At 47.1% G+C, this 15,393-nt stretch overlaps 1 protein-coding gene and 1 pseudogene across 2 annotated transcripts in view; both read left to right on the forward strand.

Annotated features, from left to right (window-relative positions):
• Ubash3b (ubiquitin associated and SH3 domain containing B) overlaps nucleotides 1-15,393 on the forward strand; it is a 148,767-nt gene that overhangs the window by 7,246 nt on the left and 126,128 nt on the right. The window lies entirely within an intron of this gene.
• Nucleotides 4,114-4,878, forward strand: LOC102008519 (annotated as a pseudogene).

Consider the following 15,393-nt stretch of genomic DNA (forward strand, 5'->3'; position numbering starts at 1 on the left):
TCCTTCTCCCTCTTCCTCTCTCTCCCTCAGTACTGGGGATTGAAGCCGGGCCTTTGCATTGAGCTACAATCGCCAGCCCTTGTTAAGTGCCCATGTTGGGCTTGAACTTTCAATCTTCCTGCCTCAGCCTCCTGGGCTGCTGGGAGATCAGGCATACACCATCATGCCAGCCAAATATTCTGCCGTAATGGCTCTGCCCCTGGTTTTTGTCACCACCCTGCTCTCGCCATCAGACTTCTCTAATTCCAGCTGCCTATGGACCATAATTTTTTTTTTTTTTGAGACAGGGTCTCACTACACAGTTCAGGCTGGTCTTGAACTCACTTTGTAGCCCAGGCTGACCTCGAATTCACAATGATCCTCCTGCTTCAACCTCCCAAGTGCTAGGATTACAGGCATGCACCACCATGCCCCGCTGGACCATAATTCTTGAGCTAGAAGCCTTTTCCTTTTCAGCGAGGCAGCAAACTTGAGGAGCTCCGTGTCTCTTGCCAGGGCTGCTCCAGCTAATGAGGACTTGGTGATATGGTCTCCAACCGTCCCAGGAGGCAGCTGCGGGGGAAGGGCTGTCCTTACAGAGCAGCCCTCTAACCTCTGCCCCTATCTCTCCCGGCCTGATGCACAGAAGTATGAACTTGTAGAGGCTGTTTAGGCAGCCTATTTCCAAGTCCTAGCTCTGCCCCTAATCAGCTGAGTGAGCTGGGGCAAATTGCTGAACACACCCAACTTCAGTTTTCCTATCTATAAATTTTAGTTTTTTGAGACAAGGGTTGCTCTATTGTGCAGGCTGGTCATGAACTCCTGGCTCAAGGGATCCTCATGCTTCAGCCTCCTGTATACCAGGGATTCCCTCACAGCATGCACACCATAACTGGCTGTCTTTACAATTCTGACAATAGCAAAGTCTATCTCAAGGGATGGTTGTGAGGGTTAAGGGGCCACTTGATGCAAACAGTTGGAGAGGCCTGGAATGGGTACGGCTCTACCCCCGCTCAAGTGGTGATGTTATTCTGCACAACTCCTTGTGCTGCTGCTTCCTCAGTTGCCCTCCGTGGGGCAGACGCCAACAGATGCTTTTTCCCTCAATGCTGCGCCCTGCTCCTGTCTGCTTCTCTCTCTCCAAAGGCCCTTGAGCAAGTGCCAGGACCAAGCAGAAGCAGACCCAAAGTAGAGCCAGCATTGCACAGGCCACTGACTATAATAAATAGCCAGGCTTAGGGACTCAAAGGGTACCATATGGCTGTCTTCTGACTGCTCTCAAATGGAATCAGACTGGAGGCTTAGGGAATTGAGAGAAAAAGACAGACGGAGAGACAGACACATAGACAGAGGCACATTCAAAAAGAGATACTCTCTGCCTTGTGCCAGGCTCAGCCCCAAGCAAACCAGAGAATCAGTGCCAGGAGCATGGTGCCTGCAGTCCTCATCAGGCCTGAAAGCTCCTGCTTCTTGGTTGGAGTATTCTCCCAGGAACACTGGGTATTTACCCAAAGGGTTCTGGAAGAATCTGTGTGTTATGACTTGTGTCTAGATGTTTCCCCCAAACCTCATTTGGTCATAGGTGAGGTTTTTTTCAGAGACGGCTGGATCTAGAGTGTGTATGGCACTGGAATTGATTCAGGATGCAATGCTAGGATCAAGGGCACTAGGATTAAGAGAGTGAGTGCCACCCATCCTAGCTAACTGGATAAAATACAAGGGATAGAAAAAGCTGTGGTCATCTCATGCTTGCTTTGCTACCTCTGCCCACCATGAACTGTTTTTCCTCTGCAATGTCTATCTGCCTTATCTGCCTTGCCATCCTGCCTTGGAGCCAGCTGACTATGGACTAAAACCTCTACAAACTGTGAGCCAAATAAACCTTTCCTCTCTTAACTTTGAGCATCAGATGTTTTGTCTCAGCAACAAGAGAAGTACCTAAGAAACTCTGGTTGAGCAAATAGATGTAGCAATGGCCAGAGTTCTCAGGCCTCTCTCAGGGGCTCATGACATATGATGGGTAATCCCCTTTCTTGCATTTTAGTTGTTTCTTGTTTTGTTTTGTTTTAGGGGGGATACCGGGAATCAAACTCAGGAACTCGTGCTTGCCAGGCAAGCGCTGCACCGCTGAGCTATATCCATTGTGGTTACCTCCCTTTTCCTTGTGACCTTACAGTCAGGCTCTTCGCTACCTGCTGTTGATGAGGGTGAGGTGCGTGGTGCAGTGTCCCAGATGAACATTCGAGTCTGAGCTTTTACCCTGGGCTTATCATCCTGCTACATTCTGAGCAGACCCAGGAGGAAAAGACAACATCAAGTGTCACCAGCTGGCACCCTGAAGATAGCCACTTGCTCTAGCTGGTGATGAGTCTTCCCTGTGGCTCTCTGAGAAGCAGCCGTATGTTTTCTAAGCTTTGCAGAATGTTAAGGCTGTGGACTCTGCCCCACTCTGATGTTTGCGCATGATGAATGCAAGCTAGGTTTCCCTTTCTTTCAGACGCTGGCTTTGTGCTCTCACTCTTTGGGCTGCTTGAGCTCACATATCTCCTTTTCCTTCCTAGGCCTCAGTGATGCCAGCTGTAAAGTAGGGTGATGTCGGCACCCTCTACGATCCTCTGCAGTCAGCTCAGTGACTCCAGGTTGAGCTGGCGAGTGGTTGTAACAGTGGAAGTATACTGTCACTGCTTCACATTTGCTGTTCCGTTCCATTGGGCTTTTTGCTTCTGTCTCTGTTTTGCTTTCCATGGTGCTTTTCTTTGTTTTTGTTTTTGTTTTGTTTTTCTTCCGGTACCAGGAATCGAACTCACGAGCTTGCGCTTGCCAGGCAAGCGCTTTGCTGCTGAGCTAAATCCCCAACCCCTTTCCATGGTGCTTTATTGTCATATTCTTCTCTTCTTTCTTTAAAGAAAACCCTCCAGGACTGTTGATATTCTAGAGAGTAAATAAATGGAAAGAAAAAGATAGGAGGCAGTTACAACGGTGGGGAGTCTTCAAACTACATGCATTAGGATAATTTTCAAAGTGGTACCTAATGGATTTTCTTTCAAAATATAACTAAAGTGCTGGCTAAATAAGAGAGGAGGTTTGAGCCTTGAGCCCAGCATGTAGGGTAAATAAATTTGCTCATGGACACCTTTTTAATTACAGAGACATCTTCCTTTCCGTGGAGTTGCCCACTGTTTGTGTAACACTTCTATCATGTTCCCTGGCCCCTGTGGAAGCATAAACACCCTTGTCCATAAAGCAGCTCTGGCAGTGAGCTGCGCAGGCCCAGGGCTCTTCCCCCACGGAGTGGGAAGCTGAGAAACACCGGCGGGGAAGCTCACAGCAGCCCGGAAAATGCCAAGGGGAAGCTAACAGCACAGATGGCCAGAGGCAGCCCAGTGTTCTGATTTCTTTCAGGGTTTGGCGGGAGGCTTCTCCGTGAACCCAGGTAGCAGAGTTGTTTAGTGTCCTACTTTGGTATTAAGTGTGCCCCATCACAAATATTTACACACTGGCTCTGTAAATGTTTATTCTTTCAGCCTGGGTGGGAAGCTCTGTGAGAGTAGGCAAGGAATCTATCTCCGTCTACATTAACCACACACAAATGCACGCAGAACCACGCAGGTTCCTGGAGTCCCAGCCGTTGCCACCAGCAGTGTCTGTCGCTAACCAGCTTCTCCGGGCATTGCCTGCCAGCCCATCCTATTATTGCCCCATGAGATTTTACCCATCTTGGAGATATAGTGCTTTGCTTTGCTTTGCTTTGCAAAACTTCCTCTATTCTATTTCTCTCTCTTCTCATCTACTTCAAGCCTTATTAAGCATCCCAGGTGAAGCAAGCCAGGCAAGGAGATTACTTCAGCATTACCTCTGACAATTCCAAATGAGCTGCCCAAGATCCTTAGGCACCTTATTCTAGAGAAGTTCGATGTGTAATGCCATTTTTCTTTTTTAAGGGTATGGATACCTCACTGCAAATTCACAGGCAACTTTTGTAGGTTGATATAAAAGAATTGGGAGTACAAAATCATTAGATATATAGTCTCTGCCCTTGGGGAGCTAGCAACCTAGGACGGAGACAGAAAATTCTGATCAAGTGATAGATGCAATGCAAAAGACAGAAGATGATCTTCGTGAGGATGAGAAGTGTAACATAACCAGACAGGGGGCAGTAAATTGAAGTATGAATGTGACAGGAGCGGTGCTTTTCTCGAGTTTGAGAGGGAGGTGTTTGGGAGTGTCAGGTCAAATGACTTCATATTATAGGTTCAGCATCCTTAATCCAAAATTCAGATTTCAAAGTGCTCCTGTATGTGGTAGATCTGTGATTACAGCGGTGGTCATGGCCTTTAGGCTGGAGTGAACTACATTCTCAGTGGAGGCAGGAGTCCGGAACATGGCCAGTAGTCACAGAAGTTGGACTGACCATTGCTGCTGGAGGATTTGCAGCTGTTATGTTTTACTAGCTGTGAAGCATATGGAGCCTCAAGTAAAAGAAGTTTCTCAAAGTCTACCCAATCTGCCTTCAGTAATGACTATTGCAGAGGTGGATTTGAGCCCAAAGGGACAAAACAAGCAACAGCATCAGTGCCATCAGTGCTAGGTATAAGCCCCGCTTCAATAAAGGAAACACAAGAGAGGCTCACGAATGAATTAGGTTTTTTTTTGTCCTTTTGAGACAGGGTCTCGCTACGCAGTTCAGGCTGACCTTGAGCTCACTTTGTAGCCCAGGCTGACCACAAACTCACAGTGATCCTCCTGCGTCAGCCTCCCAAGTGCTGGGATTATAGGCGTGTGCCACGACGCTTGGCTGAATTCTGTTCTTAAATCACCCAGGCAAAGGAGAACCTTTGTATATAGCAGCCAAAAATCAATGAAACTAAAGATTTACTAGAAGGTCGAACTGAAAAATGAAGTAAATGTGTGATGAATTTTAAGCTCGTATTAGCTTATGTGTGTGAGTACTAACTTTTTATAATAAAATACCTCAGAGATACAACTTTTAAAAATGAAAAAGAAAATTCAAAATGTTCCAAAATCTGAAACTTTCAGCACCAGCATGATGCCACAAGTGGAAAATTCCACACTTGACTTCCTGGGTCAGGTAAAAATTTAGGCCCACTAAAAACATGGTGTAACATTATCTGCAGGCTACTGTGTGTAAGGTGTATATGAAACAGATGAATTTTGTGTTTCAACTTAGGTCCTCTCTCCAAATAAGTTCATTTTATATCTATGCAGATATTCCAGAATCCGAAAAGGCACTTCTGGTCCAAAGCATTTCTGGAGAAGGGATACTTTATCTACAAATGTAAGATACTTCTTAGAAAAGACGTCTAAGAATCTCAGAAATGTATAACTAGAATCAGTAGCAGAGTTTAGCTGGTCTTTTCCCCCCAGTATTAGGTATTGAACCCAGGGGCACTCTACCATGAGCTACATCCCCAGCTTTTTTTGTTTTGTTTTTTATTTTGAGACAAGATCTCACTAAGTTGCCCAGGCTGGGCTTGAACTTGCCTCAGTCTCCCAAGTACTGGGATGACAGGTGCATGTCACCTGGGGCTCCCTCTTTTTAAAATGCAAATAGAATGAGAACAGCAAATAAAGTGACCCTCTTTCAGGATCCAAGAGCTAGCTTGTGACAGAGCTAAAGCCGAGGCCCAGTGTAGACCACAATTTCATTTTTTCCCTGTCGCATTACTTCCCTGAGTTTAGCATCTGAGAAATAGATTTGTATCAGAGTTTGGCCCTGTTTTCTGGAGGCCTGGGCTATTCATTGTCTGGATAGCCCTGCCTTGTTTTTTCTCTTTTCCTTTTCTTCTCTCCTATTCTCAGTCACTCACCACCAAGGTAAGAATAAATTATAGGCAGCGATGGGAGAAAGAAAATTGACTTTCAAGATGAAAGATGCGGTTCAAGTCCTGACTCTGACACTTTCTGAGGATGTGGTTTGAGGGAGTTATTTCTATAGGTTAGATGAATTGAAACGAGGCCGTGGGTACATGATTTTAAAAAACACAAAAGGTCATGCACATGTAAACTGGTAGTATTATTTGTTGTCAGCAGTGGACCTTGGTACTTGGGGGCTCTCCTGCGAAATTTTGTGTGGTGCTCAGTGGCCCTCACTAAGCTCTGCAGTTTCAGAGCCTCACCCACACAGGGTGAGGGCTTGCAGGGCCATTTGAGAAGCCTGTTGCACCAAACCTTCTGGAAGCTTAAATTTTTACTTTGTCTCTTTTGGGAAGTAGGGACATGAGTCATAAGGAACTAGCAAATGGATTTTGTGAAATATGAGGGTTTTTATGAAATGCAGCAAAAATGGCCAAAGGCATTTGTAAGTTTTCTACTCGTGTTATAACAAATTTTCCAAATTCATGGAATAAAAAATTCAAACTTATTCTATTACAGTTTGGGAGTCAGAAATCCAAAATTGGTTTTATAGGCTAATGTCCGGGCTTTGACAGATCTGTGTCATCTGCAAGCACTAGCAGAGACTCTGTTTCCTTAGGTTTTCTGATGTCTGGAGTCTGCCTGCATTCTTTGGCTAGCAGCCCCTTCCTCCACTTTCCCGAGCACATGCCTCTGACCCTTTCCTCTGTCATTAAATCTTCTCTCAGTCTGACACCTGCCTCACTTTCTTTTATTAGAACCCTTGTGAGTGTATCTCCCCAGCTCACGAGACTGAGCTTATCCACATCTGCAAAGTCCCTTTTGTCTTGTAGGACAATGTACTTGGGTTTTGGGGATGAATACATGGACAGCTTCAAGAGGCCATTATTCTGCAAACTGCAGCAAATGTATGTAAACACTTAGTCTGTGCTACTCCCTAGTCTGTGACACTTCTTAAAAAGAGTCCTACGAAAGAGAGTCACCTCATTTACCTTTCTTAGCACTAACTCCTTTGTCTTCTCCTCACCCCAGTCACAACTGAAACACCTAACCTGTGCATTAACCTTCACCGCATGCCTACTGTATGCCAGACAATCTGTTAAGTACTTGATGTGTCTATTTTTTGTTTATTCCCTGTAACAATCCCATGAGATATGAACAGTTACTATCCCTATTTAACAGAGGAGAAAACTGAAGCACAAGAGATTTTAATGTGCCCAGTTGAGATCACACAGCAAGTAAGTAGTGAAGCCAGGTTGCAAATCCCAGGCTGTCTTACTCCAGACGAGAGTTCTGAACCTGCACCCACAGCATGCTATGTGGCTGGTGTGCAGTGAAGTTGGATGATAACAGAAGGAAGGAAACTTGAGGTCCAAAGAAATGATAGGCTGTCCCTAGATTGCACAAAACTGGGGTCAAGAAGGCAATCTAATTTGCCCCTTGGTTTGGTCTGATTTTAGGCCCACTGACTGCATGTGGTTGGCTGTCTAGTGATGTGGTCTGCAGTTGTAGCAGTGTTATCTCCCATTCGGGAAGCATGTGGGTCTGTGATAGTGTGTCTCAGGGGAAGTGTGTGTCTGTACGGGCACTACCCGTCAAAGCCCCTGACTGTGGGAAGACAGGCATGGGGCTGTACTTGGAAGTTAGATCACTAGGTCCCTGGTTCGTATCCCAGTTTCACCCACACTACAGGTGAACCAGGAAGGATACTCCTATCTATTCCTGTGGCCTCAATGAGGGGCGCCTTTAGCAGGCTGCATAGTGGTTTGCCTGATACTTAACTGTGGTCATTTGTGTGCTCAAATTCCTTCTACCTTCAGGCAAGTTACAAAGCCTTTCTAAGCCTCCTCTTTCTATCTCTTAAATAAACGTAGTGATATCTACCTTGAGGAGTTGTTGCAAGGATTGTACAACCTAATGCCATCAAAATGGTGAACCCGATGTTAAGTGCATAATCGATGGCAGATCAGGTGGGGAAGGTCATGATCTTTGGACTCACAGTCTTCGGTGAGCACCAAAGGGGGCTCTGACTATAAGTTTCTAAGTGTTTCTAAGTTCCTTGCCAACCTCTGGAATACCTAGGGCCTGAGGATAATTAAACGGCACTGCTTAGTTGATCTGATAGTTATTCTGGGGAGGGGCCCGGAGATGAGGGGAGCTGGCTGAGGAATGTGGAATGACTTGATTTCTCAGTGCACAATCGGAGCTACCCCAGTCCCGCCCTCTGCCTGGTCCCTTAAGTGCACAGAGCTGTTGCTGTCTGTATCAAGAAGAATCTTTGACAATGGCAAAAGGCCCTGTGGGAGCAGCTTGTAGGTAGGTCTTAAAAATCAACTGATCCATCAAGATGAGCTTCCTGGAGCCCTGCAGCAGCTCTGATGCATCAGCACTGAAGAGAAAGTGTGACTTTCTTATCTGCTGCAAATGCAAGATCAGAGGCTCACCATGGAAAGTGGAGAGGCAGGAGAGACAGCCGTGTCCCCCCCGTACCCCGACTGCTTCAGGCGCCGCCACGCTCTTCGGCATCTCTTCATCCATCAAACCTTGGCAGGAGGCGCTGAGTGTGCCTGTCTCTTTCTGGCCTGCAGCTGCCAGCCCTGCTGACTGGTGGAGCAGGAGATAGGCGTGTGCAGAAGGAGGGGCTGGACAGCAGTAAAACTGATTTCACAAGATGGCCTGTGTCAGCCCTGAGTGGTAAAGGCTTCCGAATGGCTGACTCTCTGGGGGACCCTGAGTAAACAGAAGGTTGCTTTTTTGCTAGGGAGCTGGCGCTAAGGATGGAGGATGGAGGATGGAGGATGGAGGATGGAGGACGAAATCTCTGCATGTGAAGTTTGCTTTGCTTTTTGTTTGGCTTTTACGGATTTTTCCTTCCCATCTTCTGCAGTCTGGGCAACTAGCCCCTGCTTTTCCGAGTTGTCCTGGGAAACCGTAATGTAGGGCTGTATATATTTGGCTGGGAAAGCTAATGAAGATGTTGAGGCAGGGCAGAAGGGTCCAGTTAATTCAACAAAAATTTACCAAGCGGTGGCTATGCCAGGTCCCCAGGAATTTGCTAAGTTCTGGAGTTACAAAGAGGGCTCAAACCCTGAGATTGACCACAAGGAGGTCCCAACCTTTGGGGAAGACAGAGTCAGGTAGATGACTTTCATGGGTCTCCCCTTGAATATCTGAATGGCTGTCGTGAGAAAAGGGACACTTAGTTTGTGAACTCTGAGGGGTGGATATAACTGCCAGGGGCGCAGTGACACCGGCTCTGCTGCCTCCTGTGTTCTCGCTCTGGTTGTGATCCAGTGTGACGGAGCTTTTTAGCAGCGTCCCCAGAAAGAGCCCAAGAGCTCTGCTTTGGAGTCAGGAGCATGGCAAAGTCTCTGGGGTCCGGGCTGGGCCAGGCTGGGATTTGAGACCGGCAAGGAGGAGACAGGACATCTGACAGTGTCCTTTAAGGGTATGTTTCTGGGTAGCTTCCTCTTTTATGTGCATGAATCACAGGGCTGGTTAGGACTGGATTAGCCATACACAGGGGCTGGAGGAATGTGTAGTGATGAGCCCATGGGAGCCAGCAAGGGCTTCAGGAGAGGCCAACTTTGGGCATTTGCTCGTTGGACAGGTCCTAGCCACTGTGTTCCAGACTCTGGCTGGGCCCTGGGCCCGGGAGAGGGAGTGAGACCAGCGTTTAGGGTGGGGTGTGGGGATGGGTACAGGCTCATAGAGACAGCAGTGGAAAAGATGGCAAGCAAGGCCATGGTAATGGAGCCAGGGCCCAGCAGCCACCCTAAGGAGGAAGAAAAAGAACTGTCAAGCTGGAGAAAAGGGGAATGCAGGCCTTGAGGCTCCAGGGATGGCTTTGAATTCATAATAAGTCAGAGTGGACATTTTCACCAATAAGAGGAATAGCTGTAGGTCAATCTTTAGCTCTGTACAGTAGAAATCTAGAAGGATGACGGCCTTTCTTTTCGTCGCTGCAATTTCTGAGGATGTGGAGAATGTATACTATGACAGTTTTTTGTTTTGCTTTGCTTTGTTGTTTTTTTTGTTGCTGTTGTTAAAGAACCCAAGGCTGTGTCTTTGTTTGGTCTTCTTGGCTCTGGAATTGTTTGTCTATAGAGGGACTTTTCCTCTTTCAAAGGGAAAGATCACATTAAAGAAGGCTGGATTCTGTGTCTTCAGCCGGCTCAGCTTACGGCTGCCCTCCTAACACTGGAGTGTACTGTCATTGTAGAGCTGCATACCAAGAGTTCAGGAGGCCTCTTTCCGCTAATCTCCTGATAGTAAGATTTTGTATTTCAACACGTTTATTCAGTGTGTACTGTCCTCTTGGCTTAAAAGAAACAAATACAAATAAAGAAGGACCTTTGCTGCACCAGCGCTCCCAATCTGGTAAGAAAAACAGAAAAAAGAAAGCAAAGAAAGAAAGTACAAATATAGAAAGAAATGAAAAGATAAGTATATTGTAATTCCTGGTACCCAGACCAGACTGCTGTAGTGCTGCTCTGGAATCACACAAGAGCAGTGATCAGTAACTCTCCCTGGGGGTCTTTAGTTCCTCCAAAGAGCTACAAGTGAATTTCATATTAGGTCCCCAAAGTGTTGGAGGTAAATGCTATTCAACCCGTCTTTTCTGTTTGTGGTGCTGGGCACTGATTGAGCCCAGAGCCTTGTGCATGCCAAGCGCCCCAGGCTGCAGCCCCAGCCCCATTTAAACATCTTTTGTGCATCAGTCACTACCCCTTAGCAGCTGACAAACTCTGACTCACCTGCCCTTCACTGCAAACCTAGGCAGCTGGTGTGAAATTTACCATTATCCATTTACAAACGAGGAAAAGGAGGCTTCACAAATTAGGCCCAACACTGGATCCTTACTTAAGTTTTTCTGATTCTGAAGTCCTTTTCGTTAGATCCAGGATTGGGGCAACTTGGTTTCTGCTTTGCTGGTTTATTTTCGTTCCTTATCACAGCTTTAAACTCACACACTGAGCTCTAGCACCCCAACTGGCAAATAAACGTTCCTGGTAATGCAACCAGCTGCTGTTTCCTGTGCTTAAGAGACCACATAGCAGGGAAGTGTTTTAAGAGTTGTATTGAGTGTTGCGTCTGCCCCTCTGTGTGAAAGTGTGGATGCTGCTTCTGAGAAAGAGGAAGGCGCTGTGAATGCTGTGTTTGGTGGCGGTTCCCCTTTGCTGGGAATCTGCAGAGGTATTGGTACCTCCCAGGCTGAGCTCAGTCTTTGTTCTGTTTGTTCTGAGACCACATGGTCTATGAAATTGATGGACTGTGAGGTCAGAGTTTTAGCACCAGCTCAGTTGCTGATTTGGCCTTGACTTGGGGTGAGACAGTTTATGTCTGCCTTGGCCATCTGTGTGATTTACTTCTCCAAAGTTGCAAGGCGCCCCTCTGACCAGGCAAGCACAGTGTAGGTCCTCGAGCTCCACAGATAAATCGGGGTGGCTCCTGGCCCCACTACATCCCTGGGATGAAGAAAGGGGCAGACATGGAAATGGTGGTCATGTACCAGGAGTTACAGGCTGAAAAGAGGGGGGAATTTTCCTCTACTTTTCAAAGGACCATGTTGGGAGAGCAGGGAATTTGGAACTTCTTAAGGAAGTAGAGACAGAAATGAGTGCTTGCATTTTTTGTGGACCTGTTATGTGTCATTGTGTACTTCTCAGTCCTGAGAAAAGTAGTAAGTGATATTTCCATTTTACAAATGAGAAAAGCAGGATATTCAATTTGGAAGCAATTCACTGTGCTTGGATTCATCTGGCTTTATAGCCTGTTGCTTTTCCCCTCAAGCCCAGCAGCTCTTTGAAGATTTCATTTTATTTATTTTTAAAAATTCTTTAAATTTTTTTTTTTTTGTCTTTTTGAGACAGGGTCTCGCTATGCAGTTCAGGCTGGCCATGAGCTCACTTTATAGCCCAGGCTGGCCTGGAACTCACAGTGATCCTCCTGCCTCAGCCTCCTCAGTGCTGGGATTACAGGCGTGCACCACCGTGCCTGGCTTGAAGATTTCATTTTAGTGTTAAAATAGTGACATTTTGAATTCCCCTGCTATTGAATTTTGTTTTTCTAAGGCTCCTTCTTGGGTTTCTGGAGGTGGCGGCCAGTTAGGGGTCCATCAAAGCCTGGCTGCGTCCCTGCCTCTCCGGCCACTTCGCCCTTCTTCCCCACCCGCCCCCAGCCTGGCTACCTTACACTCCTCGGAGCCCTGCATTTTCAGCACCTTCAGTTGTTAATCAGTAAATATCTTCTCTGTGGTTGCATTTTTTCTTTCTTTGGTGAGATCTTGTCCATCCTTTTCAAATAATTATCTCCTTTGAGAAAATTTCTCAGGTCACATTATTCAAGGCTCACACCTCCGCCTACCTGTCTCCACTCCCGTCTCCAGGCAGAAGGTTTGCGCTGCTCTGTGAGACGGGACATTGCCCAGTGTATTATATGCATCCCATGGCAAAAGCATGGAGCACGTCTCAGGCCACATCAGCACAGCTGGCTTAGACAAGTTCCCTGGACTAGACTGTGACTCCTGAGAGTGATGTCTTACTTTTGCTGTTTGTCTTTTTAAAATCTCCCTAGCATTTTGCATGATGCGTGGTTCATAGTAAGCACCAACGTCACTCCCTTATCCCTCTATTAATTATTCATGTGCTCTCTACCAGGGAGACAATGGTGAGCAAAACCCAGCTTGCCTCTGTGTTCTTGAGTTTAAGAAAAGGTTTATTTCCTTTTTTTTTTTTTTACACAGTGCTAGGGTTTGAACCCAAGCCAAGAGCTGGCCCACTGAGCTACACCCCTGCACTCTTAACAAAGTTTTGTTGGAGGAAATTGAAACAGATTCACATACCTGTGAAAGAAGACTACTGTCTTGGTCAGGTTGAGCTGTTAAAACGAAAGATCACAGAGTGAGGGCTTCATCAACAGACATTTATTTTCTAACGGTTCTGCAGACTGGAAAGTCTGAGATCACAGTGTGACAGGGCTCGCGCTCTCTTCTTGTATCGCAGATTGCCTCCTCTCCCTGTGTCCTCAGATGGAGGATGCACTGGCAAGCTCTGGCCTCTTCTTGTGAGGATAGGGCACTAATCCTGCCATGAGGACCCCGCCCCCATAGCGCCATCTAGACCTAATTACCACGCAAATACCACTGCATCACGGAGTAGAGCTTTTCAGTCCATGAATTTTAAGGGGACACAATTCAGTTCAGTCCATAGCAGCCATCAGCGACCTTCTAGAGAATGCTTAGGTGCAGTCAGTGGTAGGAATTTGAAGTCAGGAGGGGAAGAAGCGGAGAGGTGGGAAGAAGGCCATATTGAACAAGGACGCGTATTTCAGTGCGGGCTGTGACTTCTTCCCCGTGCCCCACCCCCTGCCTGCCCCAGGCCTCTCATTAGCTGGGGGGACCGTGGAGCACACCTTGCTCTTACTTGCTGCCCTTCTTTCCATGCTGGCTGCACTCAGCTTGCATTTGCCTGGCTGACCTACATTCCTCTGGACCCAGGTGACCAATAAGGAAATGGAAACCGCAGAAGCGAGAGGGAAATGCCTCAGCCCGGGGGAGTGGCAGTGGTGAAGGCGGAATCTGTTTCCCAGGTCCTTCTCACTATCCACTTCTCAGCACCCCTGGGCCGTTCCCACATGACTCATAGGCGTGGGTGATGGTTCTGCACCAGTGCCACCATCTGCTTACAGGACTTGCCGTCTTACATGGGTGGGCTGAGCCTTGGGCTGGGGAGTGACCTCCAAACAGTGGCCAATAGTGGAAGGGGTGCTGTTCCCAAACTCTCTGAGCTGCAGAGTACAGGCTGAATCACCTTATGTTTGAACTGTGGTGGGATGAATTCCTCCATCAGGCAGGGCGGGAAGTATCCATTTCTGAGGTGTGGCTGGGCCTGGGGAAAAGAAACCACACACCAAGATTCAAAGTGTGGTTTCTTCTCCTCCTGGCCGTTTGCTTGATTTGCACAGCGATGCTGGACAATGCATTTGTTCCATCCCAACAATCGGTCATTATTCCCCCATGGTATCCCAAGAACTGCACTGGGTGAATGAGCATGCGAATAGAGGCACCTCTGCGTCTCACCCACACAATTCAAGTGGTGAAGAGGGGCACAAGAGAACTCGGGAAAGGCTGCTTAACCCACCTGGGGGACTCCAGGAACACTCCTTTCAAAGAAGGTGGCTTGTGAGCTGGGCTTGGAAGAAGGAGAGAGGAGAGTTGGAGTGTGGAGGGTGGAAGAGGGGACTCTGAGTGGGGGAGCCAGTGTGTGCACAGGCGCCATGGGTGAGAAGTCTGCACACGGGGGTGTGTTTTGTGGTGTGTGCAGAGATGCACGGTGAGCAGTGAAGCGAGGAGAGTCGCACCCTATACATTGTACTAAGGAGGCTTGTTTATTTTGAAGGCTCTCTAGAGGCACTGGAGGATACTGAGCAAGTTCGTGGTATAACCAGATGGTCTGAGAGTGCTTAGACCTGCCCCTAAAGTGAGGTCCTCAGATCAGCAGCTTCGGTACTGGTACCGCCAAGGAGCCTGTTAGAAATGCAGAGTCTCAGCTGTACCCCAAATCTACTGCATTAGAATCTTCATTTTAATAAACTCTCCAGGTGATTGCTATGTACAGTGGGTCTTTGTATTTGAGGATTCCTCGCCCATGGACTCAACCCACTGTGGGCCAAAGACACTTGAGAAAAAAGCGTTTTTCTTGTCATTATTCCTTAGTCAATGTGATGCAGCAACTATTGACATCCATTTACATCGTATTAAGTATTATGAGTAATACAGAGATGATTTAAAGTATCCGGGAGGATGTGCATGGGTGTCTTGGTTACTTTTCTGTCGTTGCTAAGACAAAATACCCAACGCCCAAAATGAAGGAAGGAAAGGTTTATTTGGCTCACAGTTTGTGGAGGTTTCAGTCCATACGTGCTTGGCTCCAAGGCAGAAGACAGCAAAGCAACAAGAGCAAAGGGGGGAATGGCAGCTGAACAGCAAGGCAGCCAGAGCAAAAGGGAGGAATCGGGGCAAGCAGCTTCTTTCCCTCCCTTACTTTGTAAACAGGCTACCCCCACCTAAGGGGCATGTAGCTCTCACTTAATCTCCATGCCCTCCTCTTCTACAGGCTCAGGATGTATACAAAGTAAGCACCCTGGCTTCCTGCCAAGTCACTTAGCCAAACCTTTAGACTCCCCAAATTGACACAATGTATCAACCATAACACTCCACCCCTTGTCAACTTGGGCAACCAGACACATTTCTTTAAACCAGTTTCCAGGTACAAAGACATTACATTCCATTAGAACCATAACATTTCACCCCCCCAAGACTCATGCACATCCCCTTATGCAAAAGGCATTTAGTCCATCTGCAAGAGTTGCCAAAGTTCTAACAGTTGCAGCATTGCTGAAGAGTCCAAGTCCCAACTCTCCTCTGAGGTGTAAAGCAGACTCTTAGCTGTGACCCCTGTTCAAATGAAAAGTTAAACACGTCCAACATTCAATGGCACAAAATAAGCAGTACCATTCCAAAAGGTACAAACAGGGGGA

The sequence above is a fragment of the Chinchilla lanigera genome, unplaced genomic scaffold, assembly GCF_000276665.1.
Source record: "Chinchilla lanigera isolate Chin_1 unplaced genomic scaffold, ChiLan1.0 scaffold00011, whole genome shotgun sequence".
Classification (NCBI taxonomy): domain Eukaryota; kingdom Metazoa; phylum Chordata; class Mammalia; order Rodentia; family Chinchillidae; genus Chinchilla; species Chinchilla lanigera.